The 12707-nt window shown below is 44.0% G+C and overlaps 1 protein-coding gene across 1 annotated transcript in view; it reads left to right on the plus strand.

The window, feature by feature from the left end:
* Positions 1–12707, plus strand: part of LOC113011577 (NACHT, LRR and PYD domains-containing protein 12-like) — a 382413-nt gene that overhangs the window by 192061 nt on the left and 177645 nt on the right. The gene's annotated exons all lie outside the window — the stretch shown is intronic.

A 12707-nucleotide genomic window follows, 5' to 3' on the forward strand; every position in this document is an offset into this window, starting at 1 on the left:
AGACACATTACACCATGTCAGCCAACCCATCCTTCGGCTCAGATGAGCTTGGAATATCTAAAGGGACCATTTTGGGAGATCACCACATGGTGGAGGCTTTCCTTGGAGAAGGAAGCTTTGGTGTTGTAACGAAATGTCGCGATACAAAAAAGAACCAAACTGTTGCTATTAAAGTCAACAAGAGCGACCCTGAAATTCTGCTCCAGGCAAAACTGGATCCAGACAGAGATGCTTGGATCCAGACAGGTGCAACACTGTCGAATGGAACGGCTATTTCCTCGATGGAGAGCGCATTTGCTTGAATTTCGAACTCCTCGACCAAAGCCTGTCAGACTACATAGGGGACCGGAATAACCAAGGTCTCCCAATGAGAGAAATCAGGCCAATTTTGAATCAGCTCGCAAATGCTCTGTTCCACCTGGGTTCTGTGGGAATAGTGCATGCTGACCTCAAACCTGTCAACATCATGGTTGTGAACCGCAGTGAGTCTCAAGTCAGAGTCAAACTTATAGACTTTGGCATCGCATGTAACACCTCTGCAGTGATTCCTGGTGACTGTGTGGGGACAATTGGTTATTGTGCACCTGAGATTATGCTTGGCACTCCATATGATGAAGCAATTGACATGTGGTCTCTGGGGCTGGTAGCTGTGGAGCTTGCTACAGGGGTGCCTCTCTATCCTGGGGAAGACGATTATGACGTTTTGAAATTCATAATTGAAACTCAGGGTCAGCTACCAGATCATCTTCTAGAGTCTGGCTTGTACACTGACAGCTATTTCATCGAGGATAACCACAACGAACAGCGCTGGACATTTAAGACCCCAGAACAATTTCAATACGAGACAGATTATCGATCCAAGGAAACTCGATATATAAAACTTAAGCGTCTCGATGACCTCGAACAACTGCTGAAGGTTAGGCGAGGACTGGAAAATGGCCAAACATTATTTGTAAGGCTAATCAAAGAAATGTTGGCCTTGGATGCAAATCAGCGCATAACACCCTCGGAGGTTCTGAAGCATCCCTTTTTCGACCCTGGCCTCTCAAGGAGAACCCCCTGCACGGACATGAATAGTACAGGGGGACAAAACCTTGTGCTCTCTCAGCAGCAATCATCGTTTGGGTGGCCAGAATTTTAGGGGAGCTAGAAATTCTTGTGGAAAAAAAGCCCAAAACAATAACATCAACAAAAACAACCAATGAATGTGGTCTTAAACTTGGGCACAATTTGGCTTGAAATCCATCAACTAATCTCTCAATATTCAAAGCGGAGCAGCAGACAACTTACCATCACATCAGTCCTTCAATCAGACCTACAACAAACGTCTTCCTTCTCTCTTTTTTTTTTTTTTTTTTTTTTTTTAAATGACATCAGAAACAGCAGTATGCGACATTACGTGATGGCAGAGCTTCAGTTCATCCTTTCCTTCCCAGGAGTTTTTTTTTTTTTTTTTTTTTTAATAAATAGGACAGGGGGAATGAATGAGAGAAAGAGGGGGAGAGAAAGAAAGAAAACCAAAGGGGAGAAGAGACGGTGAGAAGGGGGGGGAAGAGAGAGAAAAAAAAACAAAAAAAACTCCTGGGTCACCTGTATGGAGAAAAAAACAAACAAACAAAAAAAACAAACAGAGGAGACAGCAAACAACAAAGAGCAACATAATAATAGAGAAAACAAAGCACCATCACAATAAACTAGCTAGTCATAGATATCAATAGTTACTAAATAATAAACGATATTGTGCAGCACGCAAGATAGACAGCGCACAGTGTGCTTTGAGGCAGCAGCCAAGAAAGCTTTAGTCCGCGTCTGTGAATACCCATGTGTGCATACCTGTGTGGATCAGCATGCTTGCATTCCAAAGGTTTCTCCATGTAATGATCTGCTAGGGAGTGTGGGGGGGCCACAGCCCCGTCCTCCAGGGTGTGAAGCGGGTATGGAGGAGATCAAAACTCCAGACATCCAGAGGCCCCCAGAACACAAGAGACCATGGAAGACCAACAGAGGGGCAGCCGCGCCACTGTTCCAGTAAGAGCTGAGGAGAGTCCCAGATGAGGGCTCGCCCAGCAGCCGCGGAGCAGAAGTCAGGGGGAGTTGCAGTGACGCGCCCGTGAGCTCCGCCGGCCCCCAGCTGTGCCTGAGTGACCGAGCCCCAGGCCGAGAGGCCGGGGGCACCCCACCTCCAAAGGGGCCCGAGCGAGCCCCAGGCCCCAGGCCCCGACAAGCGGCCGCCAAGGAGTGAGCCGGTGTGTACCCGGACGCCCACCCCCAGACACAAAGAACCACCAACACACCGACACCTGAGGGAGTCCGCCACCGGCAGGGGAAGTGGTGGTGGGTGGAGATAGGCCTCCAAACCTTGGAGGGCCTGAGGTGTCCCCAGAGAGGTGGCGTCTGATACCCAACCTGACATATAGACACAGACATACAGGCACACACAGACACAAACATCCATTCCCACCCTCATGCTCTCATATGCACTCACTCCACACTCAACCAACGTGGAGACAGACATAAAGAGACGCTGTACACACAATCACACTCCCCAAGCGTACTCTACAAACCGGGTCTAGGTACCCTTGCCCCTGGAGGGGGGAATTGCACCCAGACCCAGGTGGTGTTACCCTTTTCCCTGCGGTGGGGAGAGGCAGACCACCCCGACTCCGCAGCAGCAGGGAGGCCCCACACCCCAGACCGCAGTCGGACGGCCAACTCCTCCTAGCCCCCCTGCTCCAGCAGGCCGCAGAGAATGGGGGTGGGAGAAGACTCCAAACCTCCCTCCACCCGCTCATTGTAGTGTTGATGCATATGTGTTCTAAGGTGCAAAAAACCCAGGAGGGCATGGAGCTACCTGCCAAGGAGCAGCAGGTAAGCGCATAGTCCCTCCTGCTAGCCCTCAATGACTAAGTGTATTTAAAATTGAGAGGTGGGCAACGACGTCAGGGGTGAGGTATACACCCTGATGGTAATTTGGACTCCGTGATTGTGCCCACCCCCAAGATCCTATATGTATGTGTAATGAGAGTGTGAATAATGTGAATGTCTAAGTTGTGGGATAAAATTGAGGCAGAGGCAGCCAGAAGGGGACAGAGGGGGGGGGGTCTTCCTTCTCTCACCCCAACCGGTCACAGCAGATGGCCGCCCCGACCTGAGCCTGGTTCTGCCGGAGGTTTCTTCCTGTAAAAAGGGAGTTTTTCCTTCCCACTGTCGCCAAAGTGCTTGCTCATAGGGGGTCATATGATTGTTGGGTTCTCTGTATGTATTATTGTAAGGTAGACCCTACAATAATACATACAGCCTTGAAGTGACTGGTGATGTGATTTGCTGCTGAATGAATTGGGAACTAATTGGAAATCTGGATATTAATTAAATAAACCTGCTTTGAGCATCAATTAATTGTTGTTTGAAATTCTTTATAAATATATAAATATAGTGCCACTCTTCTACTGTTTAAATTGCAACTGTTTAAAACTGACTAATTTATTCATACACTTGAGCATAAACACACGCACAGTAAATGGCCTGTATTTGTACAGCGCTTTACTTAGTCCCCAAGGACCCCAAAGAGCTTTACACTACATTCAGTCATTCGCACATTCACACACACATTCACACACTGGTAATGGCAGCTACATTGTAGCCACAGCTGCCCTGGGGCGCACTGACAGAACATTGCAGAACCTTCAGCACCTCGTATGAAAAATATTTGACTGTGTGCATGCTTTTAGCACTGTTTGGATTTGAGAAAATCTAAAATAAATCGAAATTTGCTTTTAGAAGTTGTTTTATAAAGTTCAGTGGTATATTATGCATACAATAGGACATCTATTTAGATTTACATCTTCCACAGAAAAAACTGCACATTACTGAAACTTAGTATACTGGACTTTGTTGTTGTCCCACACAGGTTCAATTTCGAGTGGTAGATGGCTCAGTGCTCAGTCAACCAAGATTTTATGATAGTGGGCACAATGAGATAGATAAGCTGCTTGTAAACAGTACTTTTATGCTCTCTTTTTCCATTTGGATAAGAAAGAAAGAACCAGGAAACAAAGGCAAACAAATAATCTGTGCCTTTATCCCAGATTCACATTATAGGAACAGCTGCTCAAAGACCACTGTAGTCTTTGCTTACTGCACTTTTATCTAGATCTATGCAAAGTGATCCACTACACCTACTTTTACAGTTAAATCATTTTATGAGCACTGATGCCATTTTAATCTGAGTTTCTACTCAAATACAATCAGTAAAGAAAAACACAGTCTGTGACGTTTGTTTTGAAGGAAAAGGTATTCCCTGCAAATGTTTATCTGTGTGAGACTATTCAGAAAACAGTAATTTTGTTTTATAGGTGAGACACTTGGCCTCTTTTTTCCTTGTTCTACGTTTGTCTTTTGTCCGATTACTCTGGAACACAAGATGGAAAACTGATATTCTCATGTTAAAAATATAGAAAAAGGATTTTATCACCCATAAATGTTAACTTCTCATGCCTCTAAGCACAAGCAGGAGCAGAAGTGCCCTCTGCAGTTTGTGTGTGGAAGTGCAAAAGCTTACAGCACCTGGTATTCCCAGGCAGTGTCCCATCCAGGGCCGTGCAGAGAGCTTTAAAGGGGCGGGTGCTCAAAGTTAAAAAGGGGCACATTGAACCAGGTTGAATAACAACAACACACATTCATCAAGAATCTAATATGGGAAGGGCAGGGCTGTGTTGATCTGAGACTGTAGACATTAAAAAGTCCATAGGAGAGATGGTAGCTGATTAAACAAGTGTCATGAGATAATAACAAAATGCAAAGATTGGTGACAGCGCTTGGAACCATAAGGCAACAAAAACTATGAGAAATAAACTAGACTCTGCCTGTGAATCACTCTTTGCTTCTCTTCTTCCTTCCATCCCATCATTTCATATATCACTCTCTACTTGCTGTCTATCTGAGAACAAGGCACAACTTGTTATTGCAATAAACTATAATCTAATCATCCACACCTAACAACTCAGGCACTTAATCTATAATACACTCAACAAAAATATAAACGCAACACCTTTGTTACTGCTCCCATTCCCAATGGGATGGACGTAGAGACCTAAAATTCATTCCAGATACACAATATAACCATCCCTCCCAAACAGTGGTCACAAATCAGTCCAAATGTGTGGTAGTGGGCACATCTGCTATATTGAGATAATCCATCCCACCTCACAGGTGTGCCACATCAGGATGCTGATCTGACATCATGAGTAGTGCACAGGTGTACCTCAGACTGCCCACAACAAAAGGCCACAGTTCTCCCTCTGAACCACTAGATGTCTCTGTTATCTAAATGAAGACGTGCAGCACAGCAACCACAGCAGCGCTCAGATCACACGTGTCCTGTTATTATGTATAAAAGCATGAAACAGGTGAGACAGGTGGGATCAATATTAATGTTGTGGAAATATATGAAAAAGAAACAAAAGAGTGAAAACATTTCGTGTTTCTAGAAAGATCTTTCAGCTCATAGCTGCTCACAGACTGTATTTACAAGTGACAAACTGCAACTCTACAGTACATCTACAGTATATATCAAATATATTCTGTATTCAAATCTATTGAGTGATGTTTGAAAGTCTTTCCAGGTGAGTTTGATCCATGAGGGTCTGAAGCCAGAGTCAGACAGAGACTGTGCAGAGACTGTAGAAGGACAGAGCAGCAGCAGAGCAGTCCAGATACACTGATGATCCTCTGTCAGATCCAGAGGGACACACAGGGATGATGCTGGACTCTACATTGTGTCTGACAGTGGAGCTGTTCTCAGAGCAGTTCACTCTGCAGCACTGACAGTCATCTGCACTTCTTCTCATTCCTCTGTCAGTCACTGCTGGATGAAGCTCTCCTCTCCACCTCCCAGTAACATGGCCCAGTCAGAGCGTCTCTACACACAAGCTGCTGCTGCTTCAACCTCTCTGGATCATCAGGACACAGCTCCTCCTCTCTCAGCACACACACCGTCCTGTTTACCATCACCAGCTCCACCTGCAGAGAGAAGAAGGAAGAGCAGAGGAGATAAACGAGTGTTTCCAGAGACTCTTCATCAGCTGTCAGTCAGTGATGCAGCACATCCAGTATAAAGAGCAGCAGGGACTTCAGTGCTGGGACTGTACTAGGACTCATTGTTGCTTCACTTTTTCTAATCTTTGGATTTTCATTGAAGTTGCTGACAATGTTTTTCCCTCCTAGTTTGAGTTTGGACTTTCATTCATTAGAAGAACCTTGGTGTATCCACTCTGAGCTCTGTAGGAACCCCAACAACAAGCCCAACAATCCAGATGGACGGTTCCAGCTGTTAACTGGAGGAATTCCATCCAAACATCTGCTCTCACTAAATTCTTCCTCACCTACAGACTGTGTTCTTCACTGCTTTAAACTTGGAAATGAATGCAGTCATTGGTCTGCGTGCTGCTTTGTTCAGAGAGATGATTGGCTGTTGACAGTGTTTGATCAGAGCGTGACAGCTGTTACTATGGTGACCATAAAGGTCAGAAACAGGAAGTGTTTGTGTCCAATCCTGAAGCCTGTCACCATTCTCCTCTCACAGCTTCACTGAGAAGCTGCAGCTTTACAGGAAACACTGGATCTTTGTTTCATACTGACTGTGTTTAGTACAATACTGCTGACAGCACCACCCACTCACTCCATCACTCTACTTACACCAGAGTCTCCAGTCTGTAGTCTGGACTCTGCTGAAGATCAGACAGCTGCTTCACATCTGGATCCTTCAGGTTGTTTCCTCTCAGGTCCAGCTGTCTCAGATGGGAGGGGATGGACTTCAGTGCTGCTGCTAGATAATCACAGCTGATCTCTGACAAGCCACAGACACTCAATCTGTATAAAGAATGAAAGATGTAAGTTTATTAAACAAAGTGTGAGCTTGAAATCATTCAGTGTTTCATCATCTGTTCAGAGCTGAAGAAGGTTCAGAATGTAGAAGTTTAGAAAATGGAAACTCCAAACAGCTGAAGCCAACAGGAAGCAGCTTCAAACAGGAAACTGTGCAGAGTTTCAGACTATATTTCCTGATGCAGCCAGTTGGATTTTGGAGATTTGAATCTCTGTTCTGTGACTAAGTCCTTGAATCATTTCTTCCAGCTGGTCCAACAAGACAGACTAAGTATTGGACATGTGTTGTGGCTCCATTAGGGGAGCTTCTAAATGTGATGTGATGGCCCCTCTGGGTCTGTCAGGTCACAGGACTGAAGAGAGCTCAAACTGGGCACACAGTTGTTCCAGTCTGGACCAAAGACTCTATACTGGGACTGAGGGACTGCTTTGACTGCACCCACTAGGACTTTTTAAAGGCTTCTGTTTGCACTTTTTCACATACAAATTACAACCTTTAATAGAAACCTATTGGTCAGCATCTTATTAGCCTGCTGTTAGCTTCATTCCACAGAAAACTGAAAGAAACTAACAGAGTTGATAAAGAATAAAGAGAAATGTGCTGATTTAAAGCCTTTGAAGTGCTTCAGATGATCTCTGTCCACTTCTGTCCACTCATTCATTCATGTAAGCTTTCTAATGCAGCTTTGATCTTCACAGTCTGCTTCATGAAACTCATTCTAACCCTGAATGTCAGAGTGTTCCTCCTTCTCTTTCCCATCATTCATGCTGGCAGTGGAGGAGATTTGGATGTTGGACTGTGTTTTGGATGATGTGTGTATGTTTGTGTTGGACTGCTGTCTGTAAAGCAAACGCACATTTTCCTTTGGATTTCAGTGTCAGAAAGACTTTAAGGTGGAATGAAGGGTTGGAGAGTTTCACAGTGAATTATCCAGTGGAGGATTTTTCTTCTTCTTTGAAGGTTTGAAATGTGAACATTGTTCTGCTGCAGTCAATGGACTAAACCAGAGAAGAAAACAGACTTCACCATGAAGATCCTCAGTGTGGATCAGTATAATATCAGCCTGATGTCTGCAGTTTAGTGTCAGCACAACTTTCACATCATATTCATCTCAGCACAACTAAAACATGCTGACTGACCTCAGAGTTTCAAGTCCACACCCTGGACTCTCCAGGAAACCACACAGATGCTTCACTCCTGAATCCTGCAGCTTGTTGTTGCAGCTCAGCTCCAGCTCTCTCAGATGGGAGGGGTTGGACTTCAGCGCTGCTGCCAGATAATCACAGCTGATCTCTGACAAACCACAGCTCACCAATCTGTATAAAGAATGAAAGATGTAAGTTTATTAGACAAAGTGTGAGCTTGAAATCATTCAGTGTTTCATCATCTGTTCAGAGCTGAAGAAGGTTCAGAATGTAGAAGTTTAGAAAATGGAAACTCCAAACAGCTGAAGCCAACAGGAAGCATCTTCAAACAAACACAACAAGAGAAAAAACTCTGAATGTTTCACATTAAAGTCGTACATTTATCATAAAAACAGGACAAAGACTTGAAAAAGTCATGTTTTTCCTTCCAGGAACCACAAGGCTTCACTTTTAAAGGTGAAGTGTGAAAGAAATGGACATATTTGAAGTCCAACACCTTTTTCCAGTCACATTATTAAAGCAGACAAACTACAAGCTCATTTTCATTCCATCAAGTCATTGTTAAGGTTCAAAATATTGGGGATGGAGACAAGAGAAAAAACCACAATAACAACACTGGTCCGGCCGGGTTGAGTCAAACGATGATTTAATGATCACACACGTGGGAGATGGACACTGATGCAGACAGCCTCAAAATCTCAAAATGGTGGAGCATTGCTCAAACTTTTATAACCTCTGGTGCCTCCACCTTATCATAAAAAGCCTAAACATTCACATGCTCTCTCTCACACAGCGCCTGAGCTACGACCTTGGCTCCCTGTTTATCTGCTCCTGCTGAAATGGGGCAGAAAACTCCAGCACACTCTGTTCTCTTCTACTCAGACAAATTAGACAATAACCTTCTGCGAACAGTATTTCTTATAACTCAGCAATATAATGCATCATAAAACAATATCATTCATTCACAACAAGTCAGCAATTTAATGTAATGCAAATCAGTTTAACTAATGCAATAGTTATCAGCTTCTTCTAATTCAGGAGAATAATGCAAACTAAAACTACATAATAATTCACAATCTTTAATTAGGGGTATAACATGGCATAAAATAATATCATAATTTTACAATTCCCCCTGATGAGGTCATTAGAATAATGACCCCACAAACACCCTGTAGCCCAGTGTGGCCGGGTTCATCTCTTCTCACTCCTGAGGTCCTTTGTCCCCCTGACGGGCAAACCATATGTAAGATGACCTCTGTGTTTGCGCAAGTCAGGTGCAAGACAAACTATTACTACAAGGATAGCAGGTCCAGATGACACTCCCCTGTTCTCCCACAGCTTTATTTGGTGTTCCCTTATACCATTCAGACGTAGACTAGAACCTCTGTCCGAAGAGCTCTTAACCTTTATTTTATTGCTGCAGCTACCAGTGTCGTCCAGTTGGGTGATCCTCTGCTCTTAATTCTTCAACCTTAGGGGTTAGACAACCCTTCAGTCGTAACACAGATCAGGGGATTATTCTGCTCCGATTTCAAACAACGATCTGTGTATTCTTCAGAAAAAGGAACAGGAAGGTGTCCCCTTTTTGCCCAAAAGCCTCTCGAACTTCGTTGGTCTGGTGTTCCCGGATTTCCGCCAACCCCTTCATGGTTATTGCTGTGTTTATGGGATCCATCCTTTTGTGGTGACTAGCTGGAGCCCAAACGCCATGACACTTGGACCCAGTTGATGTCTCGGCAGTCACTGTGTCTGACTCTGCTACGGAGGATCCTCGCATCTCTGTGACCTCGTCTGGTGTCTGTTCCTTTCTCTGTAAGAGACAGAAAACCAAAACACCTCTCTTCCTAATCCTAATAATCTAATGTTATTATCTACTGACCTTCTAGTGATTCAGAATTGGTCTAAAACATTCAGAATGTCCCAGGGACTCATTCTAATCATATCTTATGTGTGTGTAAGCATGTTTGCATTTAGCCCTCCGCACTCAAGGCATTTCTTACACTTTATCAGTCCGGACAGTCACGCCGAACGAAGCTTCTGACCTTCAAAAGGCCGAGTGCCAACTCGTTATAAGCACATTTGCAAGGTGTGTCTGAAACTTATTGAAACCACTCTTTTTAACAAAAGACAAAAAATTAACAAATCTTCTAAACGCTATTCAGTTCATTTCAATGAGTAATGATTAAACATGAAAGTGATAGTTTATGCTTTTTCACTGATTCTCTAAAAGGTCCGTCTTCTCGGACCGCTATTAGCTTAAGCTTTACCATTCCTAAATTATTAAAGACACAAATGAAGTTATAAAATGTTCAAATAATCCTGGTTTGATGTTAAAGCTCAACCTTCCCCCCCTTTTTTGACATCATCTTCTGACCTGGACTAACAACACTGGTCTCTATGGCTGTATCCCAATTCAGGGTCTGCAGCCTTAAAGTACGCATTTCAAGGCCGATTACGTCACAGCGGCGTGCTGAAGGCTGTCCCAATTCAAAGGCTGCTCGAAATGCGGCCCTGAAATGCGTCCTTCATTTCCCTGAATTTCAAGGCTGTGTCAGTGTAGACTTCGTGGCCCAACATATCCCAGAATGCATAGCGCGGTGGTGGGTGTGGATAATTTTGCCGAAAAAAAAAACGGCGGATGAGGGGCACCCGAAGAGTAAACTTTAAGTAAGTACTGAATATTATGTCACTTATTTATGTGTAAATGTTTAATAACGAAGAACATTAAAACATTACTGTTGGCCACATGTTGGCAAAGTTATGTGACATTTGTACTAACTTGGTTTTAAAGCCTTTACTTTAAAATATACGCCGTTCAATAGCTGAGCTTAATCTTACAGAGAATGATCAAACCTCAGGTAGAAGCAAACAAAAAAATGAACAAAAGATTTTCTCCTTCATTTCTGTCAAACAAAGCTGTATGACACGTTTCCAGCTGTTAGTATCATGGTTGCTAGGCAACCTGGGCAGCGCAACGGAGGCTAGACCGTCCCATTTCACAAGCCTCGCACTTCCGGCCTTAGCGGTCTTTGAGTACGCGGCCCTTGAGGATCGGTGAGGCTGCGTACTTTAAGGCTGCAGATCCTGAATTGGGATACAGCCCATGTGCAGCTGGCTGTGAGACCAGTGCTCAGGGAGCGTCTACAAAGTGCAACACTGAAAGAACATCACACACTCATTTGCTTCCAGCACTTTCACACAAACATCTACTGTCATTATTGTCACCAAACTCTGTGGATCCTTTATTGCAAATTAAAATGGGATCAAATGGTCAGAAAAAAGAGGGTTATGAGGAAATATGATAAAATGTTTTTTATCAGTTTCTATCAGTTTTATTTGTCATATGCAAGTTAGCACAGGGTCAACATTGCAATGGAATGTGTTTGACGAGCTGCAGTCACTCAGCAGCATGATACAGTAGGAGAAAATATAATAAAATAAAATAAAATAATACAGAAAATAGAAAAATAGTGAGGAGCAAATATTAGAGAGACATGATAAAAGAAAAAAGATGACTAAATATATATATGTATCTATAAATATAAATATATGTACACTAGTGATTAAATAAGAAAATCTTGAAAAGAAATATGACAGGAGGGCAGATGGGATATTGCACAGGAATGAGCAGCAGAAAATCACAGTATTGCACTTTTAAATATAAATATCAATAACAATAAAGTGGAGTGACCAGTGCAGATTAAACAGAGTACTTGTGAAGCTGCAGGGTAGCTTCTGAGTGCTGTGTTGTGTGTGTTTAAGTGTTGTGGTTGAGGTGTCGAATGGCTTGGTGGTAAAAACTGTTTTTGAGTCTTGTAGTCCGAGCAGACAGGCTCCTGTAACATCTGCCAGATGGTAACAAGGAGAACAGCTGATATGCTGGGTGGCTGTGGTCCTTGATGATGCTGTGTGCTTTACGGAGGCATCGCTGGAGATAAATGTCCTGAATGGCAGGAAGCCTCGTGCCAGTGATGTGCTCTGCTGCCTTCACCACCCTCTGTAGCGATTTACGGCTGCTGGCAGAGCAGCTTCCGTACCAAACTGTGATGCAGCTCGTCAGCAAGCTCTCAATTACACACCTGTAAAAATTTGAGGTGATGTTGGCATTCATGCTAAACTTCCTCAGCCTCCTCAGGAAGTAAAGCCGCTGGCGAGCTTTCCTGATAGCAGTGTCTGTGTGAAGGGTCCAGGAGAAGTCCTAGGTGATGTTGACTCCAAGGAATTTGAAACTGCTGACCCTTTCGACCTTGACACCGTTGATGTGGATGGGCTGGTGCTCTCTGACTGGTCGTTTCCGGTAGTCCACTATCATCTCTGTAGTTTTGCTGATGTTGAGAGTCAGGTTATTTTCCAGGCACCACTCGTACAGTGCCATCACCTCATCTCTATAGGCCGTCTCATCGTTGTCTGTGATGAGGCCTATGATGGTTGTGTCATCCGCAAACTTGATGATGATGTTGGACTCTTGTTTAGCAACACAGTCGTGTGTGAACAGGGGATATAGGAGGGGGCTAAGCACACAACCCTGTGGCGTACCTGTGTTTAGGATGAGTGGTGAGGAGGTGTGCTTACCAACTCTCACCACCTGGGGCCTGTTTGTGAGGAAGTTTAGAATCCATCTGCACATCGGTGTTCCCAGCCCAAGGTCGACGAGCTTCGTGGCAAGTTTTGAGGGGATG

The sequence above is a fragment of the Astatotilapia calliptera genome, chromosome 19 (genome assembly GCF_900246225.1).
Source record: "Astatotilapia calliptera chromosome 19, fAstCal1.2, whole genome shotgun sequence".
NCBI lineage: Eukaryota > Metazoa > Chordata > Actinopteri > Cichliformes > Cichlidae > Astatotilapia > Astatotilapia calliptera.